Source organism: Phaenicophaeus curvirostris, chromosome 10, assembly GCF_032191515.1.
Source record: "Phaenicophaeus curvirostris isolate KB17595 chromosome 10, BPBGC_Pcur_1.0, whole genome shotgun sequence".
NCBI classification, from domain to species: domain Eukaryota; kingdom Metazoa; phylum Chordata; class Aves; order Cuculiformes; family Cuculidae; genus Phaenicophaeus; species Phaenicophaeus curvirostris.
The window spans coordinates 13,978,550-13,997,457 of record NC_091401.1 but is presented as its reverse complement, the minus strand read 5'-3'; positions in this window follow the sequence as shown (position 1 = coordinate 13,997,457).

Below are 18,908 nucleotides of genomic sequence, written 5' to 3'. Positions count from 1 at the left end.
GCTTTTTGCTGATGGCTGCTTAGGGTCCAAGTACTGATTCTCAGCTGTAGATGAACTTCTGAGTGTACATTCTTTAAGGGCGTGTGAACTAAATTGCTACTTGCACTTCTTCCTCTCTCTGTGGGCTCATGAGAGAGCTTGCCAACTTTATCTAGACTACACACTTTGCTCTTGTGATCTTACAGTGCATTCTGGGAAAACCCTGGAGACTTAACACATCATTTGGGGATGTAAGCTCGTAATGTTTGGTTTCAGAAACCATGAAGAAGAATAGGTAAAGAGAAAGCTCTGCTTAAGAGGGAATATCCTGGTGTGATTTATAAACCTGCATGGATTAACCTATCAAGTTCTGATCTATGAAATATGTTATGTTGACCAACTGTATTACTTTACTGATTCAAAAGTCTTGAAACTAGCATGAAAAAGAGTAATGCATCATAACATTGAATTATATGGCAGTGATCCGCAGCAGTATCTCTCAAAATGCATGATTTAATTATTATTAGTAGAATTCACATTACCTAATATCCTTCTTAGAAAAATGTGCTAATACAAGTATATGTGATGGACAGAATGCATTGCTTCCTTTCTTGGCTTTTTGTTAGGGCGCAAAGGTTAACCAAGTTTTTAATATTTCTGTCCAAAGCAACTATCTATCTGCTTAGGCAATTTCTGTTTTTAAAAATGCAGATCTTTGATCACTCATTCTTAAAATCAGCAACCTATTTCTAACTGTGTCTTGCAACTGATTAATATTGCTAGCAACTGTCAGAATAATAGACCGAAAAGTTCAAGCAGTGGTTGAGGGTTTTGGACATCAGCCATTGTGTGAGTCCCCTAGTGATGCTGCAGAGGTATCACAAATGGAGTTTGGGCATGAACCTGTGTTGTGATTTTCTTCAAACAGAAAGAGATCTGTGGATATAACACCACTACTGATGTTTTTGGGAAAAGGTCTTTCTTGTACCAGCAAGAACTTCCCCTCTCTGAAAATCAGAGTTTAACTGCAACTATTTTCCCTATTGAGTGTGTCTCTTTATAGAGGATCTCTTAGGTAATATCCCATCTTACCATATTTGAAGGGTTTAGACGGGAAGAAATGCTCCTGGTGAGTCCTAACCTATAAAAACTGCAAAAATCTTTTGCTAAAGCAACTGGTTATTCTCTGTGAGAGCTGTAAGCACTGAGTGACAGATATACCCTTGCTGTCTGTTTTAAAGCCAATTCATACTGAAGAGTATTTTGCATCAGAAAAATGCATCATTAACACTTGAAGAATGTCTGTGAGTATACAGAACTAGGGGAACAGAGAGAGCAATGCAACACAGAAAGGGCCATCTTGTATAAGGCGAATGAGGCTTAAGGCTCAAGATGAGACAAAGAGGGGAACAAATAGATGTCACTGTCTGGATCAGAGTTGGTGCAGGATTATTATGATTTGATAGCAGTATAAGGAAATGACAATGTACCAGTCCTTCCAGAAGATACAAGGCTTTTCTCTGTACATCATCATATTTCTTGCAGTTGTTTTTAGTGCAGCACATTTTAACAACTGAGGGCAATTAATCTCCTGTTCCCAGGCCTGAACTATTCCATTCTGCTGTGTTTACACAGTACCTATGACTGTGATAACTTAATGCCCATCAATTTTAAATTTGTAACAAGGATATAGATGTTGTAGAAAAAAGTCTACACTTAACAAAATCTCACTGTAGTATCACTGTGTCATGATTAATTGCATCTTGCATTTTGCAAATTGAGTCAGCAATGTGAATCAACAACCTTTATTCTTATTTCATTACATTAACATCTATGCATCTACAACTGAAATCACAATTCCAGTGTGGTAGATAAGTAGTGTGAGATAGTATCTGTGCCCAAAGAAAACACTGGCTAAAGAAAGAGCAGAAGAGAGAAAAGACATGTAAGGACTATTGAAAACTGATAGATTTTATATTGGCTCACTGTATGCCTCCAGTAATTTTGATAATGAAGACCACATACAATGAAATTTTATATACTCTTCTCACTGTTATAAATGCTGAAAATTTCAGTACATTTTGTGGATGAAATATACTTGTATGGATGATGCATAAACACTGTACCAAATAGGAAATTATTTTCCTTCATGATCATGTTATTACACACAAATGCGTCTTGTATTTGTGTGTTTGCAAGTTTGGGTTTGTCCAGATAAATCAAGAAGTAACTGAACTTGATACCAGTTCACTTTTCTGATGTCCCTGCACAAGCGCATGGGCAATGGTTAAAGAAGGATCGCATGTACAGGGACTGTGTGATGTAAGTGCTTCTCTGTGAGCACCTTAGCACAGAGGAAAGTATAGAAATGAATTTGGCTAACCAAAGACCTGAAAAGTAAGGAAGATGTTTAGGTCAATCAAAAGGAGTCACATAGGAAATTATGTCTTTAGCCACAAAATATAATGGTTAGACTACCTTTTAATTGCAAAGTAATAGGAATTGTATTATTTGTATCCTCATAATCTAGAAATAGAGAGGATAAAGCAGATCAAATCAGCAAGGAACTAGAATTACTTGATTAAGTTCTGTATTTTAATAACTAGTGGTCTCGGAGCTCATTGCAAAGGTCACTGAAATCAGAAGAAAACCACTGAATATGGAGCAGGCTCTTGTGCATTATATTAATTCTGTCTATTCATATTTTGCCCATGTACTTAATATTGCCATTTAATTCTGCTTCTTAACTGGTTATTCCACGTAGACATTCTATGTATCATCTGCAAATTGAAATCTTGGCAGCCGAATTTGTGCGGTAAGGATCAGGCCCCATATCAGCTTGCATTTAGCACACACTGCTGGCTGACTCAAAGCAGCAATGTATAGCAGTCTCACTCTGCAGCTGTATGCTGTTTACTGACACTAGATTCACAGTGCAGCTTTCTATAAGGGGAATTTTTTCTCTTTCCACTGTTCTAGGCAACTCAGTTCTTCCTCTAAAAAGGCTATGACCAATTACAATAGGGTCCAGTACAAATCATCTTGAAACAGGTTCCGGTTTTCAGTGACAGCATGAATAAGTTAAAATGAGCGATGCTATTTCCACCTTACGTATCTGCATAATCCTTCACTTAGCACCTAATTCACTGACTTCAGTGAAGAAACCTGCAACTCCTTATATCGATGGTGAACTCATTTTGTTTCGCTATACCTGAATACAGAATGGCATGGGAATGAATATGTATTTAAAATAGATGATATTGCTCCATTTGTAAACTCATTAACTATGGCTTGGGTAACTGTATGACCTTATTAATACTTAAAACTGCAAAAAAGTACATTCTATTATATGTACCAATGATTTCTTGGAAGGTTTAATAACCTCGTATTGTCTCCATGCACACTTTTACGTATGTACAATTCCAGCATATGCATCCAATTAAGGGATTCTGTTTGTGTAGCCTCATCTAATGCAAATCTGGGGGCACTTACAGAGGGAAATCAGGATTGCTGAACCAGTTTGTTTTTTTTTTTTAAAATCCCTAAATGACACATGTTTTGAGGAATTTTGTCCTCCAAAACAAACAACTCAGTGTTTCTATTTTTTGTTCCTAACTGATTTTCACCGATGTGTCATATTTTGAAAATCATAACTGATAAGCAGGGAGTAAAACAACTGTGTTGAGTAATTGCCTGTCAAGGTCCATCTCTCTCTGCTCTGTTATTGAGTGTCAGCAAAAGTTAGAATTTGTACCCTTTGGAGGTAATTTCATTTCCCTATTGGTATTTGAGAACTGAGCACAGCCATTAGTGAAAATGGAGGGACAGTGAGATGTTCGTGGGCCCAGCTGTCTAGTTCACTCACCTGCTTCCAAGGGCTTAAAGGCTGGGGTTTTATTCCCTAGTTTTGCAAAATGAGGATCATGTAAGAATTGTGACAGCTAAAATGGTAGTGTGGGTCTTTTAATTTCTTTCCTTGTTATTTTCTTTTTAAAACTGCCCTTTAAAGGAATCCATAAAGCCTAACAAACAGCGCTTGAAACTTATCTGTTGTATGGTTACTACATTGATCATAGCCTTGCGCCTCCCATCTCACTTTGGAGCTGTTAAGGAGTTTAAAAACAATCTTCCTGAAATGAACATAGAAACTGAATTATATTCCAAGGGGATGCAAGGAAATAGGATTTCTGATCATCTTTGTGGCTGGAATGAGAGGAAGTATCATGACTTTGTTCTTTTCTTTCTTCAGTTATTATTGCTTATGCGTAGTTCCACTGCCGTCAGTGATGTAAAATTGGAGAGAAAAAGGAAGACACCTTTGTCGCCTGTGTCTTTAGAGCAGGAAGGAACAAAGCAAGACTGATTCACGAAGGAATCATTTGTTGGGGGCAAAATGGTCTCATTCTTTACTAGGAGGTGCTGTGTGAGGCTGTGTTCTCATGAGTGCAAAATCTGAGAAGCAGGGGGAGATCTAGTTGTTGGGATTTAAAAAATTGCAACCCTATGATTGCAGGCTAAATTGATGCCATGCTGTGGAAAGAATACAACACTCATGTATGAATGTGAACTGGATTGTGCCATCATATTCTGAGAAGTTTTCAGGGATGAATAATCATCCTGGGAGAACAGATAATCCCTAGGAGTGAATGCCATGATCATGTGGAAATGGATCGAGATTGTAAGTTGACAATGAATTCTTAAGTGTCCAGGCAATATTGTTCTCTGGGATCTCAGGCTGTACCTGTTAAAATACTTGCCTGTGGAAAAAGTATTTTTAAGAATATTAACATCACTGTCAATTTGCATTCTTCAAGCAAGATTCACCCCACAAAATAGTGGAGATATGAAAGAAAAAATAATCTCTTCTTGATGTTACCAGCCAACAAACAGTCAGATTTCATACAGTGATTTGTAGCTAAGTCTGAATGCAAATACGAGGACAATGCACATTGTATGTATAAGTGATCCTGTAAAAATGCTCCTTTGTAAATGACCATTTATTATTGACTCGTAGAAATCATGATTTGTGGCACCTCTCAAAGATTGAGTCTGTTGTTCTGTCTACCCACAAAACCCCCTCATGTGATGGAAACCCCTGTGTGTAATTAAGCTATATGCTTCAACTTTGAGACACTGAATTTTAAGATTTTGCTGCTTATGCCTGTCACACCAACTCCTTCTTTGCTGTTATTTTTCAGTACAGCAATAGTGTCCCCCAAAATGCAACAGCAAGTGTAACAGCAAGCAATGAAATGTTGCGAATTTCCCAGAATAACCAGAAAACACCTTCTCAAGTTAGTTTCTGTGAAGAGTAGTAGGAAACTGGATGTGGGGAAAATAACTTATGAGTTTATAAGACAGATAACTTCTGAGAGTGATACGTGTGGATGTTGTATACTCAAAGCTGAGCTTTTCTTCATATCTATAGCAATTTTGCTGACTTGCTGAGAGGTGCTAGTGAAACAGGATAATAGACTTTCATTGCTGGAGAAAAGACTACTTGTCATAATGTGATAAACTGTTCAACATTGTAACAGACATGGGGGCTCCTCTCATTTGTGTAATGGCATGTAAAGTGAACATAAGGCATGTCTGTATTCCATTTACTCTCATTTTATTCTGCCAGAGTACAGTAAAGGCCTTAATGAAAATGAAAATCAAAGCCTCATGAGCCTTGAGTATCCATTTTATTGAAGTCATTTCATGTCATTGTGGTTTCAAATATTTTGTTGTATGCAAAAGATCTTGCGCTAAATAACTGGGATATTAAATGTGTCGATTCTTTTGGAGAAATCATAGAATCATAGAATAACCAGGTTGGAAGAGACCCACCGGATCATTGAGTCCAACCATTCCTATCAAAACTTCCTATCATGAACTTAAACATTCTTAAACTTAAACATTGAACAAAACATTCCTATCATGAACTTAAAGATATCAGAATAATACAGAGGTGTATATATGATTATTAAACTGTCATGAAAAAAGATTATTGAATATCCCCAGTAACTGCTGTAGAAAAATTCATAGGTCAGGCACTAGAAGCTAAACTCGGAAGCTTTTCTTGTCAAGTGAAATGAGCAGGCTGCAATGCTGAGAGACCTGAGTGTGAGAGTATTTATCAGATGCTCAGGGCAAGAAAGAAGTTAACCTGGGTAGTTACCAAGAACTGTAAATGGGATAAAAGCTCAGGACAGAAGGTTGGGCACTTTGGACATGTGGGAATTAACAGTTTAGAGAAGAGGAAATAGAGAATTAAAACTTGGAAGAAGATAGTTGTTGGAAGTTAATTAAATACCCTAAACAAATTAGGTGCCTTTCTATGCCTGAAGGAAGGGTAGGAGAAGAGAGAGACTCTAGTATTTCCATACTGAATAAGAAATAGGCTTTGCTGAGTCCACAATTGGATACCAAGTTTGCGTAGGAGGATAGAGGATTTAGGAAAGATAGTTTTGGAACCTAATTCTTATGAAGTGCCTTGGACAATCCGATAAAAATCCTTTGAAGTTCTCTGGCTTTGTTATAGTGAAGACAATGAAAAATGATCCTGTGCATTCCAGCAGCCCTTGTCTGTAAGTCGTGTTTTAATTAGTTTGGGTTTAGCTTTTTTTGCAGTGTCCTCTTTCTAGTCTGCCTTACCATGTAGCAGGGGCTCTTAGGGGAGTCCATGTTGGAGAGTTAGGTTCAGCCTCATTCGTATCTTGTAGGTTATGCTGGCCTTTTAACATTTTTTAAACTTTTTGTTTTTCTGGAAAACTCTGTGTATTTGTGAGGTCCTGAAGAAATGAAGCTGCAGCAAACCATGTCTCTCAACAGATAATCTCTCTGGCTAGTGCATACAGCAGGTACCCTGTTTGCTCTATCTGCTCTCTACTATGATGTACTGGCATGGTCCCTCTTTTGGTATATTCAGGAGTGGGAAGCAGTCCTCTCATCACTTCTGTAACCTAGGCTGGGACAGGTGTGATGTTCTACACACTCACTGGAGCCTCATAGAATCATAGAATAACCAGATTGGAAGAGACCCACCGGATCATCGAGTCCAACCATTCCTATTGAACAGTAAACCATGTCCCTCAGCACCTCATCCACCCGTGCCTTAAACACCTCCAGGGAAGGCGATTCAACCACCTCCCTGGGCAGCCCCTTCCAGTGCCCAATGACCCTTTCCGTGAAGAATTTTTTCCTAATGTCCAGCCTAAATCTCCCCTGGCGGAGCTTGAGGCCATTTCCTCTTGTCCTGTCCCCTGTCACTTGGGAGAAGAGGCCAGCACCCTCCTCTCTACAACCTCCTTTCAGGTAGTTATAGAGAGCAATGAGGTCTCCCCTCAGCCTCCTCTTCTCAAGGCTAAACAACCCCAGCTCTCTCAGCCGTTCCTTGTAAGGCCTGTTCTCCAGCCCTTTCACCAGCTTTGTTGCTCTTCTCTGGACTCACTCCAGAGCCTCAACACCCTTCTTGTGGTGAGGGGCCCAATATTCAAGGAGCGGTCTCACCAGTGCCGAGTACAGAGGGAGAATAACCTCCCTGGACCTGCTAGTCACACCGTTTGTGATACAAGCCAAGATGCCATTGGCCTTCTTGGCCACCTGGGCACACTGCTGGCTCATGTTCAGTCGACTGTCAACCAACACCCCCAGGTCCCTCTCCTCCAGGCAGCTTTCTAGACAGACTTCTCCTAGTCTGTAGCACTGCAGCTCGTGCTTTCTCAGCTTGTGCTGCAAGGAAAAGGGAACGTCACCCAGCTGCAAAGAGAAGGAGTTTACCTGAATGTTTTAATATTGTAAAAGCATCTATAGGCTGCTTTCTTGGGGAGCTGTTGGGTGCTTCATATTCAGAGTGCAAAAGGATAGGCCAGAGTTCAAAGCGCTTGCAAATGGTAAAGACGAAGAAAGTGGTGACTCCATGAGCTGGTCTGAGAAACACCATATGAGAGCAGCAGCTGCCTGACTTACTGCTGCCATTCTGTACTGATCAGTGGCCAGTAAGAGGAAGAGAGGTAGGGGTTATACTTTCTTCCTGCTTCCTTCAGTGGCTCTCAGGAGCTATTACAATGTAGCTACTAGGTTGTCATCATGGCTAATAAGAACTGGAAAAAACTATTCCTTTTTATTTCCTACACTTAAGGGCAGCTCTGCTTAACTTCAGGGAGCAACTTCAGTTCTTTGACATGAGGAGGAGCTCATTGCCATAAATAAAGCCAGTTTATTGCAGCGCTTTCTTAGACATCCTACAAATACTGATTAATGTTCCTGACAGCCTTGTAAAATAAAGTAATCTCATTTTACAGGTGGAAAAATGAGACCCAAGAAAATAAATGGTCTGATTTCTTACTGGTACTAGTATGAGTGACTGGAGTTTCTGAAAATCCAACAATAAATGATTGGTCCAAGGCCACACAGCAAGTTGGTGGCAGTGGGGAGAAGAAATCCTATCCTGGCTCTTAGTCTTTTGAGAAAACCACCGGATGATACTTAAAAAACACTTCTGGGGATGAAATGTACCATATAATTATTGTTTCCAATGTAAATATTTTCCTCTTAAAGTTAAGCTTTCCTTTTTTTATTACCACTGTCTTTATTAAGCCCATGTGATTGTCTTTGTTTAAGCTGTTACTGTAGGGATCATTGAATCCATGTAAAACATTCAGGCTTTGCCAGCAAAATTTAAGTAGTTAAATTATATTTGTGGTGGTTTTGGCTGGTGTAGAGTCAATTTTCTCCATAGTAGCTGGCATGGGGCTGTGTTTTGGATTTGTGTTGAAAGTAGTGATAATTCAGGGATATTTTCATTAATGCTGAGCAGAGCTTTGATGGATGGTTACGAACCAGAGGACATTTAATGAGCACCCCAAGCACTGAGCAGTTTATGCTAAATGAAATAAAGGCACCTTAGCATAAGGCCTCACAGCTTTTGCATCAGAATTAAAGCTAACTTTGCAGAAGCAGCAGCTATGGTAAATGACACACTGTCTTCAAGGTTTCTCTTTGCAACAATAGAGAGTTGTTCTACCTTATACTCCTCTCATTTCTCACGGGAAGCTTTCCTCGGTAGTCCTTGACTTGTTACTTTGTAGTCTATCAATTTGTAGACTGAGGTGCTCACATAGCTATTTCTCATGAGAAAATATAATAATGTATTGTAACCAATGATTACTTGTTGCTAATGGAGAATTGTCAAATCAGCTTGCAAAACAATGGCTTGCTTCAGCAAGTAAGGTATAAAATGTGTTGTGAACTTCAATTAAATGGCTTCACTTGGATCATATTGATCACTGCGTGTTGTCCCATATTTTTCTTCCATCAGAGCTTGCACAGAGTTAAGGCCTTTTCTGCTCCTTACCCCACCCCACCAGTGAATGGGCTGGGGTGCACAAGAAGCTGGGAAGGAGACACAGCTGGGACAGCTGACCCCAGCTCACCAAATGGACATTCCATGCCATAGGATGTCATACTCAGTATATAGAGCTGGGGCAAGAGGAAGAAAGAGGAGACAGAGTGATGGCGTTTGTTTTCCCAAGTAACCATTACACGTGATGGAGCCCTGCTTTCCTGGAGATGGCTGAACACCTACCTGCTAATGGAAATTAGTGAATTAATTCCTTGTTTGGCTTTGCTTGTGCATATGGGTCTTGTTTTACCTGTTAAACTGTCTTTATCTCAACCCATGATTTTTATCACATACTCGTCCAATTCTCTTCCCTATCCCACTGTGAGGGAAATGAGTGAGCAGCTCTGTGATGCTTAGTCACCAGCTGGGATTAAACCACAACAACATTATCTGCTATATAGAAATATTTTCTTGTAAAAATATTGTCTCTGTAAGTCACATAAACTTAATAAAAAGCAACCTCTAAAAATAGCTACCCATGCATGAGAACCCCACAGAAATGAAAACTCTTGTTACTGATATTAGTGCAGATGAGTCTTGGACCATGTCATGCCCAATTGTATTCTTGGTATCTTCTTGTATAACTTTTTTATTGCAAAAATTTAAACATACCCTGAATTGAAATGTTATTGGCCGCCTCCTTTTGGGCAACATCTATAACTGATGCCAGTTAATGCCAGTGAGATGTTTGGTGCTGTGTTCATACCTGAGGTCTTTAGTTACTGGACAAGTCATATGGTAGGATCAGGAAAGATGGGAAGGCAAACTGATAACCAGTGCACAGAAGTCAGCGCATCAGGGGAATTCCCTTAGTAATCCAGATGTGGAACAAAAAACAAGAACAGAGGTAACTTCCAAAGGTATAAGACCTAAAAGCAGACAGTCAAGAAATCTTTAGGTTTTGGTCATAAAGTAGTACCTTCAGTATGTTATTTATAACTATTAAGAGGCTGGCAAGTTGATCCTACAAATGCCAAGAAATACAAAGAGGCTGAAGTGCTATCACACTGCCATCATTATAAGTGTTCATTCAACACAAATGTGTACTCTAGAAAACCAATCATTTATAAAAGTACTCCTCAGGCAATGATAAAATGTTAGCAGATGGAGATCGCTGTATCGGCAGAGTAGGGTGTTGCCTGAAATGCTGCATAATGTTGAATCAATCCCCTTCATGTTCTCCCCAACCCAAAAATATCTTTTATAGTTATCATTGGAGTAAATGAATCAATTGGTTTGATTGATACCAGACTTTGGCTTGCTTCCAGACAATTGAATCCTAAAAAGAAAAAAGATACAGTGACAAAAGAAGAAAACATCTGTCTCAGAGTTGTATACAGAAGCCAATAATTTGCTTGGCTCTTAAAAACAGTGGGCAGTGTCAGGAGGAATGGATTCTTTATGGAAACAGTAAACATGAACAAGAGTAACGAATGGTTTCAGGGTAGTCTTTGCTGAATTGCTTTCATACCTGCTGATGCCTATTGCCAAGTATGGATCGCACTTCTAATGACATTATTTTCCTTTGATGAAAAATCTTGTGAAATTGCTATAAACTATGTCCCACTGTATTACCTTCGGCTTGTAGTTTTAGCTATATAATGTCCTCTTGGAGCAGAGGTTAAGCAAAGTATATAATTTTTAACTGGCAATGTTTTGTTTCCATTTTCCAGTGATGTGACTGGCCAAAAGAATTGCTCCAAGACTGGCAAAATCCTAGTTTCTTTGTTTTCAAACTAATTAGTTTTCTGAATAACTTTTTTATTGGTTTCAGGTTAATCAGTTGCTGATTTCTTCTAATTGACTCTCTTATATTGCATTTAGTCTGCTAGATAATCTGCAGAGAACAGTATTTGGTTTTAGAAATTATATGAAACGAAAGACCATAATATGAAAATGAGACTGTACAAAACGTGATTCCAATCACAGCTTTATGAAAACTGTCCCTTTGACCTCTGCAAAGCATGATTTACTGCAAAATAAAATTTTGAGTATTGTTCTCCAGATCATCTGTCATTTAGTATTCAAGAAATGGTAGCCATTCAGGAAAGAAGACAACAATGATTTTTGAAATTCAAATAGAAATTTACTGAAATCCAATATCTATTCACAATTATTTTTTTCTAAAAAATAACACTCTTAGTGTAAACCAAAACACCTACATCATTGCGTTGTTCATGCAAGCAAATTTTTAAAGTGAAAAAGACAAAATTCAAGATACACCAATGCTGCGTATGTGCTGTATTTCAGAATATTTTTACTTTATTCTAACAAGAGAGGAAAAAAAATTCTATTTTCACCCATCCTAAGCTTTCAGTCACATAGGTTTGTGACCTGAATATCTTCTTTCACTTTTTGTGTGGTCGTACAAATTTTGTTGTGTCTGCTTTTGAGGATCATTTTGGATTTGTCAGCTCTGTGCCACTTTCTCATGGATGTGACTTGTTCATCTAAAACATGTGTTACTACTTGTTTACTAAGCCAAAGGATATATATTTTTGGAGAATATTGGAGGGCTTTATCTCTAAGTATCAATCTGACTTTGAGTAGGAAGACCTTTGCTTTCATAGTTCCTTGTGGGAAATAGAAAGTAGGCAGAATTATAACATTCTATTAAAGAAAATTCACTCTGATCTCACATCAAGTTTTACCCACTAGAAATCAAGTTTTCTGTTGACTATCACCAATTTGGTAGTATTTTTATAAGCTATGGGTTCTGGCTTGCAGCATCCCTTTAGTCCCATCTTTTTTTAAAAGCAGCAGAATTGTATTTTGAGTAGCAGAAGCATAAGGGTTTCCATTTCTCTTGTGGAAAGTGCTGTTTCTAGCTCAGTCCATTCCACTACAGCATGCTTGAATGTTCTCAGTCTGCTAACAGGTGTCTTGTATGGTTCTGGGCTATTTTCTCCTTTCTTTCTTAAGGTCTGTACAGTCAAGTTTCCATTACCTAGGGTAACAGGAGCTGGGAAACAACAGATAGTGAGGAAGCTTGAATAAAAGACAACAAAGGAGGCTCTGGAGAGTACACTCCAGGGTTGCCTCTACAACACTGCATAGAATCGGGGCTTCTTAAATTCAGTGCAGATGCTACTGTCTCCACGTTGTCTCCTGGAGGCCCACTGGAGTTTTTTCTTCTTGTTCTTGCAGTATTCTAGCTCATAAGAAGGCTCATAAATTCAGGAGCCATTGCAGCTGGATCAGGCATCATGGCCTCTGTAGGACTCCACCTATCTTGTTGTGGTCATGTGTTTCTATACTACTCTTATAGTCACTCTGACTTTCAGGAAGGCACTGTAATTTCATTCTACACAGACCTACAGTATCAGTGTTAGCACCTTTTGATCTCAGTTGACCTACTTTGGAAGTAAACTACATTCATGTGACACTCTGCTTTACCTCGAAAAAAATTGTTTGGATCTGACCTAGCTCTCTGTGGACATAGTCTGTCTTTACATGGCTAACCTGTAATCAAGTCAACTGCCCATTGATTCCTCAGTTAACTATATGAGCTAGTAAAAAGAGCCTAGACAGAGAGCTGTAAAATATCTCTTAATGTGCCATGTTGAAATGTGGTGAGCCATAATTCATGGTGCATCTGTAAAGAAGCCTTTGAAATTACCTCTGAGACCTTTAACCCTGGGCAGGTTGATTATGCTGAGACCAACTAGTTTAGGTTGTATCAGAGTTCCCAAATACATTTCCCTTAAGGCTTCATTACCAACTCAAGGTATGGGAGGGTAGCAAGACTTTGACATTTTGACCTGTGGGAAGAGGAGGGAGAAACCACAGCAAATGACCAGAAGAGATAAGTTGATTCTCAGGGACTGAAATATTTTGAGCATTATATTGTTTTATTCTGGTTTTAATTAATTTTTTTTCTAGCCTTAACAGACCTGCTTTTTCAAAGACTTTTAAAGAAAGAGAACATAGCAGAATTCACTGAAGGGCCACCAAAGAAAAAGAGATTTTAAGGTAAGTAACGGTCTGAACAGATCCAGAAGTTCTTTGAATTTAATTTTAGGCACCTGCAGCGCTTGTAATGTTTGTATTCAATGACCACATTCTGTTTTTCTTGGTGTCATGGGGTACTGTGTCTGTATGGGATGTGCTTTGTAATGTACTGCCTATACGTCTTTCCTTATACTTTTGGGGACTTAATACTGCTGGGCCGCTGTTGCCCACTGGTACACAGTACCAGCTTCTCACTGAATTTTGAATTTAGATTTAAAATTGATATGGAATTTGAGGTTTTAAAGAGTATTACTATTATTAATAGGTGAGTAAAGAAGTTATCCTGCTCTCATTCATCCTTGGACTTATGTCAGTACACTTGTACTTTTCACTCTGGAAGCCATAGTAAGAATATACGTCAAACTCTATTCTCATATGGGTAAAGGCATTGTCTATGTTAATACTGTTATGTATTGCATTCATACTGGACTAACCATTTCAGGCAGAGTAGTGAGTTTAAATACTTATTTTTCTGCCAAAACTTAGTGGAAAAGAGGATTTGGATAGACTGGGGAGTCAATGGGATCTACCTGAGCATTGTTTTGAGAATGAGAGCCTTGGCCATAAGGGTGCAACTTTAAGCAAGTCACGTATTCGTGTCGCTAATAATCATGAATGTCACATGCATTCCAGATCTTAATGATACACTTTAAAGTGTATTAGAAGTGTGGAGATAGAAAGATAATCAAAATTTGGTTGCATTTTTAGTTTGCCTATTGCTCTCAACGGAATGAAATGAAAAGGAATTCTTCTTGTGGATAGCCTTTAAATCAGTTCATATTCTTTTCTAAGTGGAATGAATGTGTTATTCTCTGCTTCCAAGGAATTCTTTTGATGCTAACTGTTGAGTTGAAGTTTATACAATGCAACTTCTATGTAAGCAATATTTCCTATTGATCTTTTGATGATCCTATTAGTTTCTTTCATTCCCTTAACAGAAATTTTAGCAGTAATAAAAGATAGAATCAGGCAGTAATTAGAACTGTGATTAGTTATAACATGTGTTTCTTTACCAAAGTAAAATCCCAATAAAACATAAATTAAAATAATGGAACTGTATCTAGCTATCTTGAATTATATTAGAACACTCACTTTCTCTCCCTTCTCAGGATTAATATATGCTTTAAAAAGCAAATGCTTTTATTATTCAAATTCAAAACACAGTGCAATAAGCATATTACTTTGCAAATTGCTCTTTCTTCTCCACAAATGATAGAAAAAATGACTGTGTGAGACTGCGTGAGAGAATGTGGATGTTTTGTGCTCTCAGTCTTAAGCTACAAGCATTCATGTCAATAACCTTTGCTAATTAAATTGTTTGCAGGGGTTTCTGTGACTCTAGTAATGTGTAAAACTGAGTATGATGCAGAATACAGGCTTGCATAGGGAAGCTTGGCATTTCCAATGGAGCAATGGGATCAGGGTTTCAGTCCCTGTCCAAAGCATTCTCTAAAACTCTGATCTTTGCAGAGAACCAGCATTATGATAGCTGGTAACTGCCACCATTTTATCTCAGTTCCGAGGAATTTCACAGCATCTTGTGAGATCTCGTTCACAATTATCAGGTCATGCACAAAGGTATTTTTTGTGCCTGTATTACATGAACAGATCTTGTGGCTCTTCTTCATTTGATACAACTATCCAGAGAAAATGGAAAGCTTTCAGAAACTGAAAGAAATTTTCAGGGTATAGTTTTTCTATAGGTCTCTTATCAGCTCTTAGTCATCATTTCTTGGTCTTTTTGATTAGAGTAGCTGTCTTAATAATTTACCTAGCCAGGGCAAATCTTGACTGTGCTAGATAGCAATCACATTCAAACACAATGTCTTCAGTTTATTCTTTTTGCTAGAAAAGTGCTCGGAAGGGTCTCATGCAAAGGTGGAACTCATGCACAGACATGCTGTGCTATGTGTTCCTGCCAGGTTCCTTTCGGCAGGAGTGACTACTCCAGTTTTGGCACGAGTACTTGGTCTCTCTTCTGCTTTCAGAGCCAACAAGGCACATATGTAATTAGCTGCCTGCTTCTGGCATGTGGGAGATCTCAGTATCATGGAAATCCCATGGCACCGTGCCGGAAAATGAGTGAAGCTATCAAGAAGTGAGACAAGAGCCGAATTGTGTGAACATCACAATTTGTGAAAATGCTTTTGAAGCTACATAAACTGTCCCTACCAGCTCATTTATACAATGTAAAACAAGAGAGGAAGGGGCTTGGCAAAATAAGAGTTAGGGGGAAAGAAAGATGGGAACGAAAGTTGGTCAATGTTCTCTTCCTCCTCCCTTCAAGATAGTATATATTGTAATTCCATGTATAGCTTAGCCACAGTTACCACAACAGCCTACTCTGCTGCATATGTGTGCTGTAGTCTCTGCACCATCAGTCAGGGTATCCTGGTTTGTGCTTACAGAGAATAGAATTTAATTTTTCAGGCGATAGAATGACATGCTTGGGTGAGGGTATACAGTCAATCTCTTTAACTTTGTGTTTCTTAGTCAGTAGAAATGTCAGCATTATCATAACTTATTAGCACAGTTTGGGCAGGCAGATTGTTGAAATTGTGTCTGTCTTCCTCAGTTCTGTAACCTTCTCCTCAGCCAAGCACTTTATAGCATAATGTTTCTGTAACATCTCTTGTTGGAATCCAATAATTTTGCAATACCTGACCACAGTATGTTTCACAGACTCATGTAAAAGTTGCTGTGAGCAGGTCGCCCATCTTGCATTTGGCTATGCTGTGTGCTGCTGCTACTTTGACCTTTTTCCTTTTCTAGTTAAGCACTTGTTACCGAATACCTTGGAAAGCAGTACTGAAATACGGCACTTGTTCTACTTGTACATACAGGTATATAGAAAAAGTAGCATTCTACTGATACCTGAATGAAACTAGAATCTGTTGCATTTTTCTCCATATACTAGTGGTGAATTCCTGTACATTAGAAAGATATACATTCTGGCTAGGGCCTATTTTCTTGTTATTTTAGCTTTTTTTAAAAAAAAAAACCCAAACCCTGCATAAAGAAAAGCAGGTGTGTCATCTGGCTGTACTGTCATTAAAACGTTTTAACTTCTGTTGGGTTTGCATCTGTTTGGATGGGAGAGAACAGAGGATCAGGGGGTGGTTTGAACTAATTAGTTTGGGCATGAAGTTTTATGGCATATCTTTTGTTCTTGATGGGAAGAGACAGTATGAGGAGCTGTACTTCAAAGAAGTACTGGTAAACCTTCAGACTGGTTACACAGTGTGACTGCTGCTTAAGAGCTCTCCTTGAATTACTCTTTTGCTCTGGTTCTAAGGGAACTGTAGGTCCTTGGAATGAAATTGAGAAGAGAGAAAATAGGACTTTATTAGAAATTATGAATTCCTCTAGATCTGTGTGAGCAGTTCTCTGGCTGAAGCAGTGTGCTGCTTGTTACTTACAAATCTTTTCCGTGTACCTTCTCTTCTGCAGGAGTTTTGAAGAGCTCTACTTCTGCGTTCTCTCTTCAGACCAAATACTGAGTGATGCTGGCAGGAATATGGATGTAGGCCTAGTTGTGCTAGCAGGGAAGTACTCTTGGGTTTGGCTTGAAATATACACATAAGTCAAAGGAACTCTTTAGGAAGATGACATTGTGTTACTATGTTTAAAGCATATACTACCTGATAAATGCACACGTATGATAACATAGTTATGCACATATTTACCTCATGAACATGCAAAACCAGAATTCTTGAACTATCCTGTTGTTCACATACAGCAATCCAGAAGCCTTCTGTCTAGTCAGTAGCTAGTAGGAAAAAAGGTCTTTGATTTTTCTCACAGGTGCACTGCGGAATGAAAGATGCAAGGAACAAAACAGTATGTAACACCCAGGTGGCATATGTTAGGCTCTGTGTTAAGAAACCTAATGATGCTAGTGGTTTCTCAAAGGAAAATGCTAGGTTTAGAAATGGTACAGCATGGCCAAGACACTGTGAACAAATGCTGCAGTTATCAGCAGGCCTCTGCAAGAGTGTGGTTTCCCTGGAGAAGCATTACCTGCACTGTGACTCGCATTGGCTCCTCTGTCTGGGTTGGTACTCCACCCCTCTGCTCATTCGTGCTAGATCCTTTCTGACCCCCCACTTTGTACCGTCAGCTGTGTAAATGCAACATCTGAAGTGATATTTTTCAGCAGCTGCTACTGCATATCCTGCTAAAGGAATGGATGTCCTACTAAGTCCCATCTTACTATGGGATTTATAAGCCTAATCCATTTATTTGCCTCTAAAGGTACCTCTGTAGCTGACTAGTTAATTGAAGATAATTAAAGGACAGCTGTTAATTTTGTCAGTCTTAAACATCTTGTGCATTTAATAAATTGAAAGTAATTAAGGTTAGTTTGTTTCAAAAATTCCTTTCCTGTTGGTGCAGCAGAGGTCAGGCCATTGCTAACATAGTAATGAATTGAACACCACCTATTAAAATGTCAGTTTTATCACCAAACAAGCTGTTTTCTGAGATGTGAGACATGAAACGTTCTGGAGAAATGCTGATGAGAAACTTTGTTAGTGACATACTTTAAATATGTCATAAATTCACTGGACGTTTGTGTGTGGGGCGTATGTATTTTGTTTTCATATGATGTAGCAGGAAAATGTTCTCTGTATCGAAGTGTACAGGTGGTGCTTTGACTACTTTTGTTTTTCAAGAGCTGCCTCTTTGTGGGAAGTTTGCCTGAGGATTAGATAGGCAGGCTTGTAATATATATAAAAAATGACCAAAGGGAGGGATTCACAGCTAAAGAAATAAAAGAATTAGAGAATTTATAAATTTATGAATTATATTTTAATATACCTTTTCCAGGACCTTAGCTGCAGAATCTAGCCCTCTTGAAATTCATAAATTATCTGAGCGTATAGCACTGACAGCCAGTAAGTGTGTGATAGACAAGTTAGTTTTTCTGACCTGGCCTGATTTTGAGCTGGAGCTGCCAAGCCTATGCCAAACAGAAATGTGGGGTTTAATATACTGGGTCTCAAAACTCATTTCTCTGGCGACTATTTATATCCATCAGGATAGGTTTGTATTTTTTCAGATAAATAGCAGCGTTTCTTTATTTTTTGCCTTTATTTTTTTGGTTTGTTTAGTTTTCCAAAAAGGTGTTCAGTTGCCTTGACCTACTGTCTCAGGCTGCATTTTGGTTAAGTGCACACAGACTGATGTCAGAAAGCAGCCTGGCCTGTACAGAGGGAGGGAGGAAGGGAGTGGGAAGTGAGTGAGCAACTTGTAGAGATTCCCTAATCCCCTCGTTTACTGGCTTTCATAGTATTTCACACCATTTAATTTCATATAATGAATGCAAGCCCAAGGCCAAATTGTCTGAGTAATGTAGTTGGATTCTTAACAGAGAATTTCTCTGTTTTATGACTTTTTGGGAGTCATGGTGTAGATGGTAGAGAAATCCAGGCACTGAGCAGAGGAAGGGCTGTAAATTTGAGACCTAACTGTGACATGATCTTTATGAGGAGAAAAAAGGGAGAGAGACATAATTAAGCTTCTCTGAACA